Source organism: Triticum aestivum, chromosome 1B (assembly GCF_018294505.1).
Source record: "Triticum aestivum cultivar Chinese Spring chromosome 1B, IWGSC CS RefSeq v2.1, whole genome shotgun sequence".
Classification (NCBI taxonomy): Eukaryota; Viridiplantae; Streptophyta; class Magnoliopsida; order Poales; family Poaceae; genus Triticum; species Triticum aestivum.
The window spans coordinates 147,982,937-147,990,546 of NC_057795.1; the positions used below are offsets into that span (position 1 = coordinate 147,982,937).

Consider the following 7,610-nt stretch of genomic DNA (forward strand, 5'->3'; position numbering starts at 1 on the left):
GGATGTGCCGTACATTTGGTACTTGATCGGTCGGAGCTAGAAGAAGTTTGACTACATCAACCGCGTTGTTAAACGCTTCTGCTTTCGGTCTACGAGGGTACGTAGACACACTCTCCCCCTCTCGTTGCTATGCATCTCCTAGATAGATCTTGCGTGAGCGCAGGAATTTTTTTGAAATTGCATGCTACGTTCCCCAACAAAGGTGTCTAGCGATATCGTCGCTAATCATCCAGGGCTAGTGCCCGGTACCAATCTTGGTGATTACCTAAGCGATGATGTAGAGTTTGAAACGTTAGAGGTAGTAGAGATCTTTAGATACGAGTACGGGAAGCCTCTAGTCAAACCTGATCATCCTCCTCTAACAACGATGATGCGAAGATTGCATGAATGGTACATGGATACCTGTAGGAAGTCTGGGGAAGGATAGTATGGTGGTGAGAATTAAAGATGAGCACGGCCTCATTGGAGTTGAGTTGCTGCCTGTTGAATTTGTGGAGTTATTTCAGTTATTCAATCAAGACACCCTCGACAAACAACTCATGACTTGCTACTGTCTGTAAGTATTACTTCTGTAATTAAGTCTCTATAGCTCAGCTCTTTCATTGCATGTATATATAATTATCCTCACTATATTATGCAGATTGAAGATCATCAAATGCAAAAAAGGACAAATCTATGACATTGGGTTCATTAACCCAAATACCGTAAAATGAATGGTCGGTTCAAAAGAGAGTCAAAGATACTGAGGACAACTTGCTACAACAGTTACTTCAATATCAAAACAAAGGGAAAATACTCTTTCCTTACAAATTCAAGTGAGTGTTACTGTCTTGTGCATATTCGGTTTCGCTTACTCGAGGTTATAGTAATTTAATTGATGAGTATGCGTGCGCAATTTCCACTTTATTCTGCTAGAGATTAACTTTGACCGGGGAGTAGTAGCTGTCTTAGACTCGAGACATAAAGATCCCTAGGAGTATGCAAACGTGACTGCAATGCTCCAAAAGTAAGTTCAATCGATCATTATCGCACCATATCGGCAACTTTCGTTCATTTGCTGATATCAAGTAATCATTTCCTTTGCCTGGCAGGGTTTGGAAACAGTTCATCAAAATGGTTCCAGGTCTGCAGAAGGAGATGCGATTTACACACCCCAAAGTAAGTAGTACTAGCTAGTTCCGCACATCTCTCATCGATTCTTGTTTCATCAATACCATTATCATGCTTCATTATCAGTTTGATTGAACTTTACTATCGTAAAGTGCTTTTGGCAGGAAGGTGGGAATAATTTATGTGGATACTACGTTTGCGAGTTCATCCACCACTCGAACTCTGAGTGGGGCTACTCTGACCAACAATATGAAGTACGTAAACAATATTCACAATTTTGTTTTATTACCATAAATTGTATTGAGTTTCATTCATATATATGTATTGACCCCCTTCTTTAAATTAGTTGTGGCAGATGCGGGATGAACTCCTACCACATGATCACATACAAGCAATTCAAGAGGAATTGACAGGATTCTTTCTTGACCACGTGATACATAAAAACGGAGAATGCCATGTGGAAGTTGAATTGATTTTAGATGCTAGGGATTGTAAGAGATGTTATATTGTATATATGTAGTAGCGTCGGAAAGATCTATACGAAAACTTGTTATTCGACCAATCTCGGAGAAAGAGAGGTCACTTCTCTCTGTATATGTTCATGACGATCTTGTGTAATTAATGGTTCCTTATTTTGCTTACTAGCTAGCGTGTCGAGTTCTCTCTATACGTATAGTAGCTAGCGTCGACCAAACACGGAGAAAGAGATGTCACTTCTCTCTATTAGCTAGCTAACACAATATGAAACCCCTAAATTAACCCTCGAAAACCCCTAACCCCCCCCCCCTTTCAAAAAATAAACAAAAATCCCAGCGCGTGCGAGCTGCTGACGCGTGGCTGCCTTTTGGTCTCGGTTGGTATTACCAACCGGGACTAAAAGACCGCCTTCCTGGGAGCCCTGCAGCGGCCATGTGGAGCCCCTTATGTCCCGGTTTGTAAGCAAACCGGGACTAAAGGTTTTGGTCTTTAGTCCCGTTTGATTTGTGCCGGTTCCAGAACTGGGACTAAAGGCCCTCCGGAACCGGGACTAGTACCCTGTTTTCTACTAGTGTCGGCCTGTCGGCCTACTCCTCGGAGGTCTCCGACGATTACCCGACGATGGAGACAGCCTCCGACGATGAGTCGGCGCCCTTGTCCGCCCTGTTCCATGCCGGCTGGACCATGGAGCATGCGCAGGCACACCTCAAGGATGCCATGGGGGAGCAGCAGCTGGCGCCATAGTTGATGTCAGGGTTCCAGCAGGCACAGGAGGAACATTGTACAACTTCTCCCTCCTCAAGCAGCATAGGCTGAAGGAAGGCCAAATCTACATCCAGCTCGTGAGCGAGGAGGCCGAGGCGGCCAAGGCCGCAGAGAACCCAACTTCGTCACCGAGCAAAGGGTGTTGTACAAAGCCGCGCACACTCGTGCCGCCTGCAACGCGGCCGCGACACAGTCGGACGCGGAGGCGATCGTGGACGAGAATGTCGGCAGTTGCGCACCCTTTGTGCCGCCAATGAAGTTTTGACGGTGCCGATTCCATGAGGAGGCATGTCCGTCCATGTCTATCATCGATCTCACGTGAACCGGTGACAGACAGGCCGCAGACTCCGACGAGGAGCAGTAGCGCGTGGGAGGCGGCGAGGCCTCGAGTCCCATGAGCTGATCCGTGTCCCATGTACTCTTGTTTATCGGCGGCCGCACTTTCACTCTGCGTGGCTTAGCTGGCCGTCAGACATGGACACGGCCGCCCGACATGGGCACAGATGGGAAGAATAAGGACCCGAAGGACGCACACCACCTTAGATTTAGACCAAGTTTAGATTTGATCGCTTTTATTTAATGAAATATGCCTGAAATGTAAAAACATTTGTCCGGTTTAGATAAAAAATCGTTCAATTTACATGTATTTCATTCGATTTGTTTAAATACAGTTTGAAATGTTTGTGGATGGTTGGAAGACGGAAAAGAATTCTATGAGACCAGGTCTCACGGGTTAGCAGGTGAGACCCGTCCTAATGGATGACACGTGACATTCACAAATCACAAAGCATTTATCCCACCCCCACCTGAAATCAGGGGAAGTGAGATTAGATGCTTTGTGATTTGTGAATGCTATGTGTCATCCATCAGGGTGGGTCTCACCTGCTTTATATGAGACCTGGTCTTATATGATTTTTTTTTCTTGGAGGACCGGCTCCGTGTCAATGTCAACGTCCGAGGATAGATACGGATCCATTTTATGGTCACGTTTGAGATGGCCTAATAGGGTATGGGTATGCCATGAACTAAAAAAGCAATTTTTTTGAGAATACCAAAAACCATTTCCAAGACACGGCGTGGATGGGCATCCCCCAATTCGAGACGGAAGCACCGCATGCCAACCCCCACCCCTGCCCGCTCCACTTTCCTTTTATTTCCGTCACGAACCCAGCAGCTCCACTTTCCTTTTATCCGCCACCACGCCAAGCCATCTCGGCGAAGGACAAGGCTCGGGCTGCCGCCACCGCCTCTGCCCCGGCTATAAAGGCGCGCCCTTTGGCCGGCCGCTCCTCCTCCTCCTCTCTTCCTCCGCGCCGCGCCTCTCGCCTGCTCGCCGCGCTCTGCCCGGTCTGCTCCTCCTCCTCTTCGTCCGGGCGGTGCCTCTCTCCTCCGACCTCCCCGCCGCGCTCCGGCCGGTACGCTGCTCCTCCACCCTTCGCCCGGGCCGTGCGTATGTCCTCCTCAAGCCGGATTTCATCTTGCTCGTCCTCCTCGATCGATTTGCCCGTTCAGAATCGCGTTTGGATTTGATTTTGCCCGTCCTTGCCGTCGCCGGTTTAGATAGCTACAATCCCGCCTGATTTGATTTTGATCGTTCTCGTCGTCCGTTTAGAATCGCGCCTGATTTGATTTTGCTCGTTCTCACCGTCGTCCGTTTAGAACCGCGTCCGATTTGATTTTGCTCACGCTCAGTTCGTCAGCTTAGAACCGCACCTGAGTTGATTTTGTGCGTCCCCGCCGTCGTCAGTTTAGAGTCGCTCGCTTCTGATTTGATTCTGTTCGTCCTCGCCGTCGCCCGTTTTTGCTCGTCCTAGCCGTTGCCCCGACGCGCCCGCATGTTCTTGGTCCTGTCTCGTCGAGGGTCTCTCGTCTGGTTTGCAATTGAGAAATCTTTGCGTGCTCTTCTATTATCTGAGAGACGCTCTGGATCCTGCGTTTCTTCGTGTTCGTGTCAGCGCGAGCGTTACAGTAACGGTCGGGTCTTGGTTTTGAAATTGGGTTCCGGCCAGAGATGGAGAGGCGGAGAGCAGTTGTCAGTTTGTCGCGCTAGTTCAAATTGGTTCCTAGGCTCCTGCGGTTGTTCGTCGGTCGTTTTCAGATCTCAAACGGCTAGCTTGTTCGTGTTCGTCCGTCGAGAAATGTGCCCTTTGATGCTCTGGTTCCTCTGTCGATTCTGATTGTACCGGCTAGCTTGTTCCACTTTCGTCAGGCTAGATGCAGGGGTGATTTTGTTCTGACGGGTGTTACTGCTTCTGTTCTTTTCAATTGGTTGGTTACTTCCTAGAGTATCATGCTTTGCTTATGTTCCCATATATGGTGATGTGTGTTCAGCGGTGCAAACCATTAACCATGTAGGCCGTGGGTGCCATTTCGAGCAGGCAGAGTAGAAATTTCTAAGAGAGTGCAAATCATGTGGCTTGCTGATTGACTAACTGAACACCTGCTGCTGCTACTGTTTGACAAGGTTTCCTGCTTTTCTTCCTTGTGTTGCTATTTACATTTCCATATAGGAGTACTAGAGACTTTGTTCTAGATTGCATAGCATAACTCTATAATTTTGTCATTGCACACTTGGACATATGATTCTGCTATGAGCATAACTCCAGAGTTTATTTATCTGTGAAAGAACGTTCATCACATGTTGTTTATCAATGCTGCTCACTTTAGTCACGTCCCTTTTGTTTCTCCTGTTAAATTTTATGGAGCAAATTTTGTACTCACTTGTTAAAATATCAAGAATGGTGACTTCTGTGTTTGTCGCTATGTAAGCCATGCACTTGGGAAGCCTGGGCATGATTAGGATTAGGATTGCATATAGATTTTATTCTATGTTTGTTTATAACCTGGTTGTGACCTAACATAGTGTAAATCTGCTAATTTTTAAATTTAATTTATGTTCAACGCAAGTAGGTTTTGTTAGTAAGTGGTATTTCTGATATCAATTACTATTGTCCAGTCACTGAAATACTGCTTTTCTTGCTTTGCCTAGACTTTGTGACAAGAATAAGCATGCGTCTCTGTGCCTACAAACTTGTGGGTAGTGATGATGATCTAACTAGCTTCCTGTTTTCAGGAATGAAGATCTGAATTACCCTCACCCCTCTACAGAAATCAGTTTACCTCATTCGGTTTCTGGAACTTCTATATAGCTTTCTGAGTTTACTTCGGTCTTGCATGTATTAGCTTTCTGTTTGTACCACTATCTATGTCTGTTTCTTTTTGTGTTTCTTGTGTGCAAGTGCTCCATTGTGTGTGTCTTGACTATGTGTCTGACTGTGTGTGTGTGTGTGATGTGCCACTATCTATGTACGTTTCTTTGTCTGTTTCATGTGTGTAAGTGCTCCATTATCTGTGTGTGAGTGTGTGACTGTGTTTGAATGCTTGGATGGGGTGATTCTGATTGTGTTACTGCTTATATGGTCTGTCCAATTGGTTTCTTATTCATGCTTTGCTTGTATTCCAATGTCGTCTCCCCATATATGGGGATATGTTCAGGGATGCAAACCATTTAGGCTGTTTCGAGCAGGCAGGGATCTAGATACGTGCACTGGTCAGGCTTCTCTCCTGCTGATAGATGATGATGGGCTGAGCAGAAAAGTTTGACTCTTGTAATACTCACTTGCCTGGCTTCCACTCCTTTGTGTAGCCGATTTGGCATCCAATGCATCTCATGCCTATCTTATATATCTCACTCACTCATCACAGCATCCTTTTCCCTGTTTTTGTTCCTTTTTTTTCTTATCATAATAATCATGTATACCGTGGTGTTTGACAATCCATTTTTTGTGATATATGTGTTTCATTGTGTCTTATTGTCAGGACCCCGACTCGATGTCACATCGATCTAGCCGGTAACACCTCATATCACTTTACGGCCTCACGCACGGTATCCCCACGGGTGTCGTCTTACCTTTTTCCCGGGACCGTTTGCGCCTTTTGGCTCACGTATATGATAGTGTCGCTAGCATCCATATGATAAGGAGCCCGGGCTGACATGACTAGTCGTAAACCCAAAGTGGCACAGACTTACAGGGACAGGCATCCATGACCCAGCTTCGAACGTGTCGGTCATCAGCAAGTGGGTCCGGGCTGTAGCACTGGGCTAGCAGGGCTCCGGTAAACCGGGCTGTAGCGGGCTAACAGGACTCCGGTACTCAAAGCGTGACATTTCCCCGAGGGGACAGACACAGGAACGAAGAAGGACACATGCCGGCCAGCCTAAGTGTTCCAGAGCAGTAGCAAGCTACCATGGCTCGGCAGTAACACTAGGAGACATTTCCCGGTAAGAGAGGCTACTAGAGATGAACAACTAGATAGTCAGATCCCACACATAGCACTACACATTACACGTACGCATAACATGCAAGTATGTGCTGTACAACATGGCATCACAGCATAACTCAACAATTATATAGATAAAGGCTCGGAAGAGCCATCATAGCATTTATTGCAAACAGGGGTCACAAGACCCGTCATACAGAGCATACAAGCAACAAGCGGAAGCATTACATGTCTGGGTACAGACATCTATAAATGGAAAAGGCTGGAAGCCTGACTATCTACAACATCCGATCAAGATCGTAGCTGAGGTACTAGCTACTAGTCGAAGTCCACAAGAACACTAGTAAGACCGAAGTCTCCGCTGCAAAAACATAAATAAAGCAACATGAGTACAAAGGTACTCAGCAAGACTTACATCAGATCCTATCATACATGCATCTGTATCAAGGGATAAGGTGGGGTTTAGTTGCAGCAAGCCAGCTTTGACTCTGTGGCTATCCTGTTCTACGACTACCAGAAACTCTGGAGGTGAAACAACGTACACGAGTCCACTAATCACCACACAATACACTACTATGGATTCATCCCCGTCTCCCTACGAGAAGGCCATCCATAGCACTCACACTTGTCTTGAGCATTTTATAGTATCCACTTCAAGTTGTCTATGTACCATGTAAGCATCCAAGAAGTCCATAACCGCGGACCCGGCTATTCGAATAGATCATGTTAACCCTGCAGGGGTGTACTTCTTCACACACGCTCTCGCCACTTATCGCCATGTACACGTCATGTATCTCGGCAACCTTCAAGCGGAAGCCTGGCGAGGGTGTCGGCCACGACCTGACTAACCACACAAGACTCTAGTCCAGGTTTATCGCCTATTCGGGTTCCATCCGCAAGGAGATCCGGCCGGGGTGTCGCTTACGGCCCCAAACGATGTGTACAGGGTTCCCGAGCCCACCAACCGGGTGCCACTC

At 46.8% G+C, this 7,610-nt stretch overlaps 1 long non-coding RNA gene across 3 annotated transcripts in view; it reads left to right on the plus strand.

The window, feature by feature from the left end:
• The first annotated feature begins 3,526 nt into the window (after positions 1-3,526).
• The window catches only part of LOC123112755 (uncharacterized), a 22,656-nt gene continuing 18,572 nt past the window's right edge, over positions 3,527-7,610 (plus strand). Inside the window, exon 1 of one of the 3 annotated variants that reach the window (XR_006455704.1) lies at positions 3,527-3,767. This is a non-coding gene — a long non-coding RNA (uncharacterized lncRNA). The other 2 variants (XR_006455709.1, XR_006455700.1) reach the window with 2 other exon arrangements.